Raw genomic sequence first — 17533 nt, forward strand, 5'->3', positions numbered from 1 at the left:
ACATACAATGTATATAATTTTTGTATTCTGCTCATTGTTGCTTTATGTCAGTCATAGTGGGACTTGGTTTAAACAAAATGTGTATATTATTTTTTGTCATGACAAAGGATAAAATTTTATATATAAGTGCTATGGGAGGGATAGGACAATAACCTCTGAGGAAAGAGACAAAAGAATGAAAAATGCTGATCTTAAAGTGTGGTTATACAGGATAACAGTCATTATTTCAATCTGTGTTTAACATAAACATTGAATTGCACACCATACCTGCAAGTAGCTAAGTGACGCTATGTCTTGTTTTGAAAGAATATTTATAGATATGGATATGCATGTAGATGTACATATTGATATAGATAAGATACATAGATATATGCAGGGACATTTGGAGAAAATGAAAATTTCATAAGTCCCTTTAGAGTACAGGTTATAGGTATTTTTTAATATACAGTTGAGACCTTACATCCCTTATCAAAGGCTGCATATGGGAGTGAAAACAATCAGGTGAATATTTTTAAAGATCATGAGAAATAGAGTATTAGGTCATGAAATCAAAGATATTCAGAAATAGCTCAATTTTATAATATTAAGCCAGTAGCAGCTGTTAATTTCTAATTCCATAAAGGTTCCACTGGGAAATGAGTTAAACTGGATGAAGGCAAATGGCTTGCCATGGTTTTAGGTGAGAAGTGATGCTAAGGCAGGATGCACAGTAAAGACCAAGACGTGTTAGAGGTCTCAAAAATGAGAAGGAAGGGTGAATCTTTTTATATAATTCCAATTATTGAGTAGTTTCTATAGCAAGATAAAACTATAGAATTCTGCACCAAAATGAAGTTAAAAATTCTGAATATCTACCAAATAATGCATACTCTATGAGTAGACATGTTATCTATGCACAGCATGTGAAACAGTTAAATTCAATAATTTCAGTATAACTTTTGAATTAAAAATATAAATTTCAATATATACCCCAATAGATTTATTTTTATTTTATTTTTCACCAGTTTTATTCTTGGCATGACTTATTTCTAAATTTTAAACAGGAAGAAATTCCCTTGAAAACAAATTTTGACCTGAGATGCTAAATTGTGAAAAGTCATTTTGTCGCAGGAGGACAGGAACCTTATCATAACTCTTCTTGCTGGAATAAACTGGAGGAGTTCCATCAATGGGGTGTACCTACTTCAGCTACTCCTTTTTGTTCTTTTTTCCTGTCTTAGCAAACTTCTGGCAACAAAACAGACAACATTTTGTGATGACAAATACAACTGTTGCCACACAGGCCAGCAGGAACCCAATCACGTCCAAAGAGTGGTACTGGTACCAGGTGAGGTTGTGAGCGGCTGGCCGCAGGTGCTTGGCTCCTTTGTGGCGCATGACAAACTCGATCCAGAAGACTGCTCGGTCCAGGGGCTTCACTGGCTGATCATGTTGAATGGTTGATAACCACATAGCATTCTCTTTGTAGCTGAAGGAAAAGCAAATAGATATCAATTTATAGAATGAGCTAGGAAAGATAAATATGTGAAATTTCATGCGGATGGTAAAAATGAGTGCCACACAGAATGGAAGAAAAATAGATTATTTTCCTCTGAGGTGATTATTGAGATCTTGGCTTATGGGCTAGAATTTGTTAACTGCATAGGATTTCAAGCTATGAAGAAAAGAGAATGTGGGAGAGGACAAGGTTGTGTAGCTTAAAAAATTGAATAAGTTAAGTCTCAAGAGAAAAAAAAGAAAGGAAAAGAAATTAACGATTTGTATATTCGAACCTTGAATTATCTAGTAAGGAACTGTTAATAGACCTGGTGGACAAGTTTTAAAACACTGTGGTAATCCAGAGATAGCAAGTAAATCTGTGATGAGGTTCAGAGACACTTCCAGGCGGTGCTGGTCAGGAGTTGGTGTTGACTTTATCTTAGTGAAGTCATGGTTGAAAGCACACAAGTGCATTGTCTCGGTTTGATTGCTGACTCTGACACTTACCTTGTTGCCTGCTTTTTTATTCTTTCTCTTCTCCAGTTTTTATTGTTAAATGGAACGGGTAGGAAAAATACCTTATCTGATTATTTTGAGGAGCAATATACCGATTCTTAAAGGTATTCCTAGCATACAGTAGATTCTCAGTAAATGTTTGCTACAATCAATTGTTATTGTTTGTCTTGTTAGTCATTTTGGAATCCAGAGGAGGCTCAACATTTCACTTTCAGGCATTGCAGTTACAATTGTTTCTCCTTGAAATGATTATGGACTAACAGGCAAGGAAGGAGGAGGAATAAAGAGATATGTCTCACCAATTCTAAATAACAATGTGCTATAACATGGCACTGTAGCAATAACAATGGAGGTAACTACTCTTCCTGTTCTGTAAACAACACAGGGAGAGTACTGGGTTTTTGAGAGGAGGGCAGTATTCTGGAAACATTTTTGTAATACAATAGTGAAAGACTGTAATGAAGAAATTACTTAATATTTGCTAAGGACTTAGTACAATGTGTAGAGTATCATAAACATTCAATATATATTAGCTAATAAATTATCTTCATTTTTTGAAACTAGCTTTACATTATTAAAATTAACAAATTATAAGTATACTAGAGAGATATACTTTTACATAAAACTGCCAGATGAAACACATATATGATTAAAAAAAGAAAATGTTCTTATGGTGTTCATTTAGTATAATAATTGTGATAAAATTAAAATTAAATAACACTGCTTTTAAAACACAGTTGTCCACTGTGTTATTATACCAACATATTCTCAAAATGTTTTATTTCTAAAGCAGGGGAAAACATATATCATAGTTATGATAGTAATAGTAATAGTATTACTGAAATTAAAGTAAATCATGAAATGACTTGGAACCAAATATTTCTGGTTTCAGAAAATTTGGCTTTTATATAGGACTATTCCAACATTTCTCTTCCAAGTCAATTACTTTTTGATTTCAGAACTCTTCCAAATAAGACAAAAACAAGCACAACCAAAAGAACTAAAAATGTACCCACATTTATAAGTAGTATGTTCATAATTGTAATTGGGTACTCAGAAAGTTCTAGATGTTTACCTTTTATCAGTGATGGGATCAAAATATTAGCATAAAAATAGGAATTTGAGATTGACTAGGTCATGGTGGTTTACTGAAAATAAACCGTCTTAGAAGAGTTTAAAATAGTTGAGGAGTTCACATGCTGAAAGAAAGTCATAAATGTGCAGACGAGTACTCCTATAACATTCATGGTTCCCTACTTTAGCTTTGTCCTCAGTGCTTCCTCTTCATTCTTCTGTTACCATTTCTGTGATTTTTCTCATTCTAATAATTAGCTCTTTCAAATTTTTCCATCATCCTTAAACCTTTGACAAACCTTTCCCCTAAAACCACTGAAAAAAACTTAATGGGGACCTCATGATAGGTTATTGTTTACTATTTTCAAAGCGTTGAACAAATCTTAACTTCTCACTGTGTTTATGTCAAGACTCCTTGCTGCCATCATGGTCTTCAAATGAGAAGTTCTCTAGAAAAAGTATCTAGTAACAAAAATTACACTCACAAAGGATTATTAATGACTTGCTTCAATGCACTGAGCAAATCTGTTGTTGATATTGTTTGCAGGTCCAATCTGATAGCTGCTCCCTTGGCCTTCCTGTTAGCGATGTTATCAGGTTGATCCTCAAACAAAGGAAGGCCCACCATAGGGATCCCGTGGTTGATGGCCTCATAAATGCCATTGCTTCCACCATGAGTTATAAAAACTTTGGTTTTTGGGTGACCTAGGATTGAGTGAATTTCCATAAAATTATTAATTATGTCTTAGAAATAAAATGAGAAATAGGCATTATAAGACACTGAAAGAATGATAACAGATGATTATACACCTGAAATTGCATTTAAATTGCTTTCAGAACTCACAGCCAGAAACCCCTTAGTCTGCTGGAGAGGTAAGTAAAAACTTCATGAAAGAAGTGCCTTGTCACTTGGAATTCACAAATGAATTAAAGATTGGCATGTGAACAAATTGAAAGAACATTCTGGGTAAAAGAAAGTAGATGAACAACAACAACAACAAAAAATGGGAGAGGGCATGTCAGAAATATATTCTATTAAAGAAATCCTGAAGTCATTTAGTCTGATAGGAAGGGTGTCAAGGCAATAGGAAGGGTAATGGTAGTGGCAATGGACCAGAGGAAGGAAGAGCTACATTGTGTTATAAAATGTGCAGTTGCTTCAAGAAAAAGATTGTGATACAAATGAACTTATTTACAAAATAGTCTCATAGACTTAGAGAATGAATTTATGGTTACCAAGGGGAAGGGTGAGGGGAAGGGATAGATTGGGAGTTTGAGATTGACATGTACCCACTGCTATATTTAAAATGGGTAGCCAATAAGGACCTACTGTAAACAAAAAACAACAAAAAAGAGAAAGATCATCTATTTGTCCCTCTAGAAAATAGAGAATCACTGATAATAAGAGAGAAGCTGCTATTTTTCAGTAGCATTTAAAATATCTCTACAGAGGGGACAAGATAGGTATAAAGAGATAATTCAGAGACAAAACAACAATCCATGAAGTTATTTCAAATCTCACTGTGAGCAGTAATTAGAATCAAAATAAAGATAGATATTTTGATTTTGGTCATAAGAAATGTGTCATGTATAATGAAATGCTAATTGTTATATTTTCTCCCTTTTTTCACCTAGGACTGGGAATAACACTGAAGGAGTAATGTTTTCTTTTTGAGTTTTTCAATAATAAATGCTTGATAAGTTTGTTTCCTGTTTAAGTATTATCATTCTGCTCAGCTGTTACTCATGTTTTCAGTAGTTGTTCTGCCAAGTCTCACCAAGAAGGTCATTCTGGGGAATCCACTTATACAGCTGCGTATTGGGTCCTGAGGTATCTAGTTTCTTGCCATTGTATCTCCATAGAACCTGTTAGGGTAAAGGAAATACTTTATTCCATGAGTTGACTTTCAAAGTCATAGGAATAGAATTCTATAGAGATATAAAGACATCTAGTTAAATGTTTTCCATATGACAGATAAGGAAATGAGGATCAGAGATCTTAAGTAATAACTACTAATGCAGTGACTTAAATTGGAATGTTACTGACCAGGGTTCTTGGCTTCCTTAATCAATAGAAATTGACTAGAGGCCAGACAAGAAATTCAGGCAAGGCTTTATTGGGGTCCCTGTTGCAGCAGAGGAGAACAAGAACAAACAACTTGTTCCCTTGCTTGCTTGCTCCTTGGTGGGTGCAAGCTTGTTCCTTACCTGGGGTGAAGGTAGGGTGTGTCCAGGGGTCAGGCCAGAGAGGTGATAGGTGTTTTGCCCACCACTCCGGTGGTGTTGTGTGCAGGTGGCATGCTTAGTACCCTGCTTTTGTTCCTGACACCCTGTTTTTGCTCCAGGCTCTTCAAAAGTGACAGTTGGATTTTATATCTTTTGGGTGAAGAGTTTGTCCCAACTGTGCATGCACACAGTTATGTTTAGTCCCATACAGTTTGTTTGCATTTTGTTGCTAGAGGAGAGGTGTGTCCAGGTGCAAGCACTGCAGCACTGCAGCACTGCAGCAGAGGGTCCCAGATCCCAGGCCTGTCTCAGAAATGCCCACGTTTTACATACTAATTACTATGTTCATTCAGGTACAGTATGCAATCACAAGATTTCACACATGATGCCATAGACAAATGAGATTTTCCTTGACAAATTTAAATATTTAGGAAATTGTTAGGTGGTCTTGATTCTGTTGCCAAAAAACAGTGGCAAATGACTAATAACCTATACATTTATTTTGCTTTATTTTATAAATTAGCTTTCCTTTTCATATTTAATAGTCATTTATTTCCTTTTGGCTTATAATGTGGTGTTTACTTATATATAGTTGCTAATATAATTTATTTTATTAGAGTTTTACATCTTTTGACTTACAAAAAGTAAAATGCATGCAATTAGCTGCTTATGAAAAATAAATATTTCTGCTTGCTATAATTTATTAATAAGTTAATTAATGGTGCTTAGGAAGTATAATTTCTTTTAGATTAAAATTGCTAACCACTTCTTCCACAAAAAAAATGACTCTTGCCAATTTTTGACACGAATCCACTGTATTACCACTATTACTAAGCTTTAAAATTGTTTAAATTTAGAAAAGAAGAACCAGTCAATAATTTGTAAGTAACAATAAGGCTGTTGAGAAGACCTAAATAGACATTTCTCCAAAGAAGACATACAGATGGCCAACAAACACATGAAAAGATGCTCAACATCACTAATCATCAGAGAAATGCAAGTCAAAGCCACAATGAGGTATCACCTCACACCACTCAGAATGGCCATCATCACAAAGTCTGGAAACAACAAATGTTGGAGAGGGTGTGGAGAAAAGGGAACTCTCCTGCACTGTTGGTGGGAATGTACGTTGGTACAGCCACTATGGAAAACAATTTGGAGGTTCCTTAAAAAACTACAAATAGAACTACCATATGATCCAGTAATCCCACTCCTGGGCACATACCCAAAGAAAACCATAATCCCAAAAGAAACTTGTACCATAATGTTTATTGCAGCACTCTTTACAATAGCCAGGACATGGAAGCAACCTAAATGCCCATCAACAAATGAATGGATACAGAAGATGTGGCATATATATACAATGGAATATTACTCAGCTATAAAAAGGGATGAGATGGAGCTATATGTAATGAGGTGGATAGAACTACCATCTGTCATACATAGTGAAGTAAGTCAGAAAGAGAAAGACAAATATTGTATGCTAACTCACATATACGGAATCTAAAAATGGTACTGATGAACTCAGTGACAAGAACAAGGATGCAGATACAGAGAATGGACTGGAGAACTCGAGGTATGGGAGGGGGCGGGGGGTGAAGGGGAAACTGAGATGAAGCGAGAGAGTAGCACAGACATATATATACTACCAACTGTAAAATAGTCAGTGGGAAGTTGTTGTATAACAAAGGGAGTCCAACTCGAGGATGGAAGATGCCTTAGAGGACTCGGGCAGGGAGGGTGGGGGGGACTCGAGGGGGGGGTGTCAAGGAAGGGAGGGAATATGGGGATATGTGTATAAAAACAGTTGATTGAACCTGGTGTACCCCCCAAAAAAATAAAAAAAACAAACAAAAAAAAAAACAATAAGGCTGTTGAAAAATTCCAAAATTGTGATGCTAAAATTTATTTGATTGACCCTGAACACTTTAACAATGAAGTAGAAAGCATTAACAGCAATGATCATGCCTAGTTTCTATGCCTAGTACCAAAATAAGATAACAATTTTGGAATTCCCAAGCAATTCTCATAAACTAGATTATAATTTACTAGTGTTTAACTTCTCTTTGCTATATGAATGAAAAATAACTTTAGGTTCTCAGCAAAAAAGTTAGCATAGGTGATTAGGGGAAGACTATAATATTAAATAGAAAACTAAAAAGTAGTTTACAAATGTCCAAAGACCCCAGGGGTGTTTTATATATTAGAAAATAAGTTACTACTATATTTTATGGAGAAAGAGGCAGCAGAGTCTTTTGCATATCAGTCTTCCTCATACTTGACTGCTTCTTACAGTCTCTTCTTCTTCCTCAATCAGGAGGAGTAATGTGATAGGTTAGAAGCAGAGTCCATTAAGGGCCAGACTGTACAGTGCACAGGGTTCACCTTAAGGACAGGACCCCAGCTTCACCCTTTCACTTTTAGCTTCCTGCTTCAGACTTTGGCATGTCCAGTCAACCAGGGAGGCTGATGTTTTTCTCTAAATCACTGGCTGGATGGTTATCTGGAGGCAGCTTGGTGAGACCTGGTCATCGTTTCTCTGAATAACACCCTGAAAAGCACACTGAATAGGTCTGTTCTAAAAATTAAGGGAAGTAAAGTGGGCCAGTACTACCTGCTAAGTACAAACTGCATGGTGCATTCTGGACTCTTATAAATATTGCTTAACATTATGGTACTAGTACAACTACTGTTAAAATTTAAATCCCAAGAACAACTGTATGTGTACAGTCTCCTCAGGCATCCTTCAAGGAAATGGAGCAAATGACAAGGCAGAATTTGATGATTTCTCTACCTGCTCACAATGCCATTACAATACCAAAATTCACACTGCATCTCTTAAATATTGTTCTTTTTGATTACAATGAATCCAAGGTTATTGTCAATCAAAGACACTCTTTTTACTATAGGAGCACCTGACGTGTATATTTTGGTTTAAATATATCTGAGATAAGTTGGAGCTATTATAATAGTTTACCTTTCTTGAAGAATATGTATGTAGCCAGACCTTTTACAGAATGTAAGTCTCATTAAATCGTTGTCCAGTATTGTTACTCTATGTACCTTCTGTGGAATCTGGGCAAGGGCTGATGCAATTGTATTGGCTCTATCTTCTGATATGTTAGTGACCATTGACCCCAAAGTAAACACCACAATACCATTTTCTCCAGAGCCCTGCACAAACTCTTCCATTTCCTATAAAAAAAAAATTTTCTCCATCACAAAAGAGCTACAGCATAGTAAACATCGAAAGGATTGCTACGAACAGCTAAAGAGAGAAAATCTGATATTCTGAGGAATTATTAGTGTAGTAGCTTTTAAAAAAATGTGATAAAATACACATAAGATAAAATTTACCATCTTAATCACTTCTAAGTGTACAGTTGAGTAGTGTTAAGTAGATTCACGTTGTGCAACCAACCTCTAGAACTTTTTCATCTGGCAAAACTGGAAGTCTACGCTTATTAAGAAATTCCATTTTCCTCTTGCTTCAGCCGCTGGCAACCTTCATTCTTCTCTATGTTTCTGCTGAGACCAGCTCCGCAACTCGAGGTGAGTGACGGGTGCCGCAAGCTTGAAGAAAACACAGACACAGACTGAAGAGAAAAGTGGGATGGGGGGGGGGGCTCAAGACCTCTCGGATCAAGAGCCTTGCTGACTCATCCCAGGTTGCTTTTATTGAGTTCTTCAGCTAACATTCTCAGGTTACACCCATAAACAATCAAAGGCCTCACATGACTGGGGCAATTATCTTTGTTTGCCTCCTGGGTCCGAGTTGCGCAGGTGTGGATTTGAGCTGGGCGTGGAGAGCAAAACAGCCCTGGAGGCAGGAGACCTCTCTCAGATATTAGGGGTCTGTGCCCCACCCCTGTTGGCCCCTCTGCGACTGTGCCTGTCTTAGGTTGTTCCTCCCTTGAGGAATCTTACCCGTCTCTGGCTAACCAGTCATCCTCCAGGGCCAAACAGGGTGATATAAGGAAGGCTCTATGCACCATCCCTGTTGGCCCCTCTGCGGCTGTGCCTGTCTTAGGTTGTTCCTCCCTTGAGGAATCTTACCTGTCTCTGGCTAACCAGCCATCCTTCAGGGCCAAACAGGGTGATATTAGTCTCCACGCCCCGCACCCTCAGCTCCTCCACTGCTCAAGCAGGACATTCTGAATCCCATCGCTCGGCCCACGTACTTTAACATTTTCAAGGTTTCAGAAAGGCTCCTGAATGTCTTCCCACATGTTTCTACAAATTTGATTGGTCTAGATACCTCATATAAATTGAATTGTACAGTATTTGTCCTTTTTAGATTGGCTTATTTTACTTAGCTTAAGGTAAACCCACAGTGTGCTGTGTGTCGGAATTTCCTTTTAAAGGCTGAGTAATATTTCATCGTTTGTAGATACCACATTCTGTTTATTGCTTTATCTGTTGATGGACACTTGGGTCACTTCAACCTCTTGGCTCTTATGAATAGTGCTTTCATGCACATGGTGTACAAATATCTCATTGGGATCCTAATTTCAATTCTTTTGGGCATATACCCAGAAGAGGAGTTGCTGCATCATATGGTTATTTATTTTTAATTTTTTGAGGAAACTCCATAATGTTTTCAGTAATGGCTGTTTTTTAACAGACCTCATGCCTAAGCTCTTTGGAAAGAAGATGAGTGATATGAAGTCAATTTCTTCAATTCTGTGTATCTTTGCACCTGTTTGTGTATGTATAAGCAAGAAATGAGATAGAGCCAGTACACAGCAGTGATGAGGAGATGCTGTTAAACAATTTTGTACTCAGAGTCTTCATCAGTAATGTTATTGATTACTAATATAGATTCTTGGAAGGAAGCCACACAGCAGGATTTAACTCACATTTAATTCTTTATTATTATAGTTCTACTAAATTATTTATTCCAGGCAGACTTTCTGGAGAATTATTTTAGTTTAGTCATTAGTATTTCATTTCCATGACTATTAGCACTAAGAAAAATTTATGATCAGAATGACTTTATGTCTATCATTCTCTCAGCTCTGTAATCCTTATTCCTTACCTTAAATTTGCACAATTTTCCTAACTCTTTCCCTAAATTACTTATCACTGACATTGAAGAGTCTGATATTGTAGTTTCAAATTACTGTATATTGTCCTATAAGGCCTATTTGTAACCCAACAGTCTCATACTGAGTCCTTTTTATAACCCAGAGGTATACTTGTGTAGGTACATATTTGAATGTCTCTCTTGTTGGGTTAGTTTACATATGGCAGCCTTTGCCCTGAAATCATTTTGTATAATTGATGTCACAGTAGGATGTACTATATGCAACTGGATGCAGGGACCCTCATCATCATCTCACTGAGTTCTCCAGGGAGCACCTGCCCCACAGTGGGAGAGGAACCCGAGGGCTTTCTGCAGCAGAGATCTGGTCACCTTTTGAGTAGTTCACTTCAAACTAAATACAGCTTCTAGTGAAATTGTATTTGCCTGGAATTGTTTCAGAATTATTTTGTCTCCTGGTCCTTCATACTTTCCCATACAAAAAAAAATTGTTACTTTCTATGCTAGAATAATTCCACATTGTTTAGTGCACTTTATTACAGAAAAAGTAGAGAGGAAAAATTTTCCTGTATATCTGGTCAAAACTATATATTCATCTTTTAATTTTCTCTTTTCTGTTTTAAACTCATTATTCTTTTCTCCCTGGAAAACAATGACTCGAGCCTTCCATCATAAAATGTATATTTTCTGATCCTAATTATTGTCATAAAACTTCTTTTAAGAACTATTTCTAACAGAAGAAGAAAAGAGGAATTTTTTTCAAATTTTACCCTTGCAGACTATATTGTGTCGGGCATTCTTCAAAAGCATAATTTCACTTTGATATCAGTTTCAATATTAAGTTCGCTGAACTTTTCTGTGATTACCATGGTGCATCCAGGTAACGTGTGTATTTCCAGTGACCTGTAGCACCATTTAAGTTACCTGTCTTCAGTGTTTTGTCTCATTGTCCTGCTATCCAAAACTGCTTATTTCTTTTGTGGAAAATGCATCCCTATCATATTATTGAAATATGTCCTTTCTTTAAAAATGAGTCACTGATGTGGACTATTTATTCTCATTCTCTGAAATCTTTATGAAAATAATATGAGCTCATAGTGAAAAAAGTATGCAAATATAAAAAATTATAAAAATGAAATAAGATTTACTCATATTTGCCATTCAGGGATATCCTTAGTTTAAAATTCATATGCTCTTTTTAAAGATGAAATATATTTGATATAAAACATTATGTAATTTAAGGTGTATAATGTATTGACTTGATACATTTATATGAATATATTGTAATAGGATTTTCATTTTTTGTGATAGTTCACACCTCTATTATGTCATATAATTATCATTTCTTTTTTGTGGTTGGAATAATTAAGATGTAGTCTCTCAAAAAGTTTGATGATTATAATATTGTTGTCTATATTCACTGTACTGTACCTTAGAGCTCTAGGACTTATTTTTCTATGAGATGCAAGTTTGTACCCTTAAAAGACAACTCTCCTATTCTCCTACCCATCAGCTCCTGGTAACCACCATATTAGTCTCTGTTTTTACAAGTTTGATTTTTTAGATTCCATATACAATGGATATCATATGGTATTTATCTTTTTCTGTCTTTTCAAAAGTGTAAACAAAAATGACAATCTTTAGCTAGATTAATTAAGGAAGGAAGAAGACATATAAATAAAATCAGAAATGACATTACAACTGATACTCTATAAATACATAGGGACATAAAAGACTACTATGTAGAATTATATGTCAACAAACTACATTACCAAGAAGAATGAATAAATTCCTAGAAACACACAATCTATCACGACTGAATCAAGAAGAATTAAAAAATCTGGATAGTCATAATAAGCAAAGATATTGAATGTTTCAAAAATCTCCCAACACAGAAAATCCCAGGACCAGATGGCTTCACTGACAAATTCTATAAAATATTTAGGGAATAATTAAGGCCAGTTCTTCAAAAACTCTTCCAAAAAATTAAAGAGAAGAGAGGAAACACTTCTAAACTCATTCTACAAAGCCAATATTACCTTGATACCAAATTGTTAAGGACATTAGAAGTAAAGAATGCTATAAGCCATTATCCAGGATGAATATAGAAGCAAAAATTCTCATCTATAGATCAGCAAGTCAAATTCAAGAACATATTAAAAGGATCATGTACCATGACCAAGCAGGATTTTTCCCTGGGATGCAAGGATGGTTCAATGTATTCAAGTCAATATATGTAATGCATTGCATTAATAGAATGAAATTAAAATAACCTGATCATCTCAATAGATGTAAAATAACATTTGACAAGATACAACATCCTTTCCTGAAAAAAACCTCAACATATTAGGTGTAGAAGGAATATACTTCAACAAAGATGTGATACATACCATACACACACACACACACACACACACAAAACTGAATGTTTTTCATCTATGAGAAAGAAGGAAATCCTGCCATTTTTGACAACATGGATGGACTTTGAGGGCATTATGCTAAAATTTGTGCTTTCCTTCTAATCTTATTCTACTCCTATAACTAAATATACATTGTGACATATATTTTGAAAATTGTAATTCTAATATATTTTTATTATACAAGAAAACTGTGATCTTATTATATCTATTATTTTCCAACTAACTCTCATACTATAGCTGATTTAGTGTAATTAAATATTCTTTGATAAAATGATTGTAACGGTGTGATATGCACACTGTAATTTATTTAATTATTGCTTAATTTTGGATATTTACATTACATCTAGTGATGGTTTTAATGAATCACTGCCCAAAATATTGTTTTTGCACATCTTGATTATTTTTCTCTGTATGGTTTCATAGGAGTATACTATGAGGTCAAAGGCTATTAGCATCTTCAAGATTCTTGAGGCATTTTGCCAAATGTCTTACAGTTCTTTAAAAATTACGGAAATTTTCTGAGAACCTAATGATGAATGGAAAAGTTAGTAGTTTGAAGGAATAGTTTCTTTATATAATGAGGTCTTCACAGTCATTGACTTGGATTTAAATCTTGTTTTGCAACTTAATAACAACAGCTACTATTACTAATTAGTATCATTATCCTACTATTCATCTTTTTTTTTTTTGTCCTTATTCCTCTCCTCCTAACCTTCCCTCTTACTAACACTGCCACTTTTCTGCAATGAGAATGGGAACATCTTTCAAAATATAGGGTTAGATAGAATAGAACTTTCACTAATCATCTCAGTCTTTGGATACTGTGAAAGTTGCAAACAATTTGCAATCCACAGAGGTATTGAATTTTACTCTTGAAAAAAAAATCAATTTAATTTTTGCACCAAGAAGAAGACAGAAGGAAGTCCTAAGAGATCACAAAATGGTCGCTAAAGATTGTTTGCTTCCTATTTATGTCTTAAGTTAATTGAAAAGAGATCATATCAACTTAAAAACCAGATTAGATTCTTGCTTTCTTTTATAAGGAATAGCATCCTATAAACTAAGGAGAATTCTTTGTAATTTTAAACTATGAGAAGTTTTCAGATTCAAGTGGTACAAATTATTTGTTCTTTAGTGTATGTGCAGAATTTATGGTTCTTATAGAGGCAGTGTAGATTCTCTGTGCCCATTCTGTCAGGCAGCTATGATATTAAGATGTACATTCCTTAAGGGAGCTTTACTGAGGTTTTCCATAGGGTTGGTGTAGGCAGAAAACACTAAGTTCTCTCTTTTATTCTGTAAGTTGTAAAACCCTGGGATTTCAAATGAGGAATGGCTTAAATATTAATGTGAAAGCTAGGAAATGCTGAATTTGGCTGCAAAAATTGTTAGGTCATACATTTATATTGTTGAGGAATGGTCTTCTTTTTGGCTAGAGCACCAGTGAAGAGCCTCAATCCCTAGAAAAGAATTTTAGCACTTCATCCTGCTCATCAGATAGCCAAATCTTAAAAAATTCTTAACATTAAAATTTTTTAATTGGGTATTATATTATGTTTTTTTAACTTAAATATTATTAAATGTATTTAATTTTTAATTACCTTTATTTTTCACTTAAAAAACTTTTAAAATTTACTTTTAAACAACTCCTTGGGATACATACTCTCCAGGACTTTGCTAGAATATATAATAATGATGTATTGGAAAACAAGTTTCTATTAATTTAGAAATTAGATCCAAGTTGCTGGTACACATTGGGTTATTGATAATAGGGAATAGCAACAAAATAACAATAATGACAATAGTTAATATTTCTTCTGGATCACTGAGTATGTGCCAGAGACATTTTGGATGTTTCATATGTACTAACAAATTTTTCCCCACAACAATATGATGTTGGTACTATTATTATAAGAGTTAGTGTCTCTATGAACATTGTATTCTAGTTTCCCATTACTGATGCCTGTATCTTTCAGCAAGTTACTAAATGGTGTCCCTTTTCACTCTTACCCCTTTACAATCCAACCCAGTGATATGTCCCATTTTGGTTTTTTTTCTTAATGTGATCATCTCTCTTCCTTTCTTTACTCTTTTAATTTTCTCCCTAATGCTCCTACTAGATATTTTAAATTCCTTATAATTATCTATCTCCAACTTAACTCTCCAGCATCATCTGACTCTTTACTCAGCCTCTTCCTTTTTAGACTAAACTTAGACTTCTTGGAAACCATCATTATACCACTCTACCTGCTTTTCTTTTGTGTCTTCCTCCACCCCTGCCCTACCCTTCTACTTATTCCTGAACATCCTTCAGATATCACCTTAATTATCAATGCCTCAGGGATAATTTCTATGATTCCTGCTGGATATTTCCTTAGTATTGTGGTCTTTCCTATTGTAACAATTTCACACATTACTTTTTAATTACTTACTGGTATGCTATCTCTCCAGGTAGATTGTCAGGTGGCAGAAACTATGTCTACACCACTTCTCTGTATATTAGCACTTACTTCTGGAATATGCTAGTCATTTTATAATTATTCTTTTAATTTTTATAATAATTCTTTTAATAAAGTCTGATGCTTTATTATGTGTTGAATAATGGTCATAATTTTACTAACATATTCTCAAAGTCTCCCATATATCCCACTTTATTCTGTATTGATAACGAAATTCTAATACTTGTGTTGTATAGAAATAAATATATGAGTTTCTAATTGGAAAGTCACTTTATCTAGCATCCCACATGTCTCTCACTGTAACTAAACATTCTAAATAAAGCAGACAGGATTATTCTTATTGGAAATGCAATGTAAACAGAACAAAATAAACTGGAATAGGAACCTTAGGCAGGGGTTTGGCAGGTTTGCAGTGGAGGCCTCCAACAAATTCAAAATTTGGTAGCAGTGGGCGAGGAAATTCAAAATCCCAATAGGTTTGAATGAGCCACATATCAGCTTTCCCCATTGTCTCTAATAATGTAGTGGGTTTTCCTGGAAGGAAAAACAAAAATAACAATAAGAGATCAAATGAGAATATTGCCATGTGTATATATTGGGTAATTTTTGTAAAAGAGCTTGGAATGATGTAGCCAAAGATGTTTGAAAGTGTTCTCTGATAAAGCAAATATATATGTATATGTATAGTATATAATATATTTTATCATATCATAGTATGTCATATCATATCATATCATATCATATATCATATCATAACAATAATACAGAAACTGAGCTACACAAGTAGAAACAATTTCAAAATGCTACCTAGATACTTGTGCTACAAATATGTGTGTCACTCTTCAATCTTCATTTATTAAGACATTTTATGAGATATCTAGTCACTTTTTTTAAGTTAAAAAAAGTTTAGTCAGATGGATATACAATTGTTTGGAGAAGTCCTAAGTGTTTCAGTTTGTGGTTTATGACTTTCTGGAGTGTGTGTATGAGTAATGGGTAGCAGCATTATACCTTACCCTATAATTTAATATTTCCATAATATTTATGAGATCACTTTATATTTTCATTTCATTGTTTCATTTATAAGAGGTAGAGTTCTGTGACTTTATACAAACTCGTCTTCCAAGGCACTAGGAAAGTTAGGACTTTGTGTTACCAACTAAAAACATGACTTACCTAGTACTTCACTATAAAACTGATTCCATTTCTTCTCATTAACCACCTGGAACCAAAGTCAAAATAAAGTATATATACCATAATTTTTACCCTCTCCATGAATGTCATTCAATTACTTAATTCTGACATAATAACAGGTACATAGGAAGGTGGAAATGGAAGTCTTCCACTATGCTTTTCAAATGAATAGCCAGTGGAGAAGCAGAGACTGTACACTAAAGGTACTTCAAGTACCTCAGCCAGCAGCTCACCACAGGGTCCAATGGTATCTGCAAGAATGATATTAAAACTTGATTCATGTAATTTTGTCATAAGTTTCTTGTTGAAAACAACATCTTTACAGATCTTCATAATAACATCAGTATATTCCAAAAGTAAACTGCTCACTCTTGAAAAACATGCCCCAAACGAATCTTTTGGCAGATATGTCTATTTCACTATCACACGCTTGGTGAGATTCTCAAAATCATCTTTAGTTAAAAATGCAGGGAAAGTCTCAAACTTGATAGCAGATGGTTTTTTGGGATCGATAAGAATGGAAGCGGAAGATGTCAGGACAGTCACCTCATGACCCCTCGTGACAAGTTCATCCAGAATTGTTTTCATGTTAATCCAATGACTGTACTCCACTGGCCACACCAGCACCTTCCCACAACTCCCAGAGCTAAAGTAGCAAGTCAGCTGTAGTAGCAGCAGAAATGAGAGCCGTTTCACAGACATCTTGTTCATAGGTAATACTTAAAAAAATTTGCCATATCTACTTGCTATTGTGCATGCTTATATCCAGAAGAAATCAATCAGGAAGTTAAATTGTAACTCCTGCACCTCAAGTAATTACATTATATGAACAGTCAGCATCTGTGGAAAACAAGTGAAAGGGCAAAGTGTAGAACAATTCAAGTTTACACAGTGTGTTTGATATTGTTTCATAAGTGCTGTCACCCATCTAAAAGTTAATGACTTGGCAAATCAATAATATTATGTAAGAGAGAAGACTAGTGTAACAACAGTGGCAAGTGAGAGGCTCTTGTGTCTGCAGTCTCCTTGACATAGAATTAGAGATAAGGTGACATTAACAAGATGGAGAATTAGAAGGACCCAACACTGTATCCCCCCACAAAAACAATAAAAATAATAAA

General features: G+C 34.8%; 1 pseudogene; it reads right to left on the minus strand.

The window, feature by feature from the left end:
• Positions 1-1004: 1004 nt before the first annotated feature.
• Positions 1005-17114, minus strand: LOC130849527 (UDP-glucuronosyltransferase 2B17-like; annotated as a pseudogene).
• Positions 17115-17533: the final 419 nt, after the last annotated feature.

The sequence above is a fragment of the Hippopotamus amphibius genome, chromosome 3, assembly GCF_030028045.1.
Source record: "Hippopotamus amphibius kiboko isolate mHipAmp2 chromosome 3, mHipAmp2.hap2, whole genome shotgun sequence".
In the NCBI taxonomy this organism is placed as follows: domain Eukaryota; kingdom Metazoa; phylum Chordata; class Mammalia; order Artiodactyla; family Hippopotamidae; genus Hippopotamus; species Hippopotamus amphibius.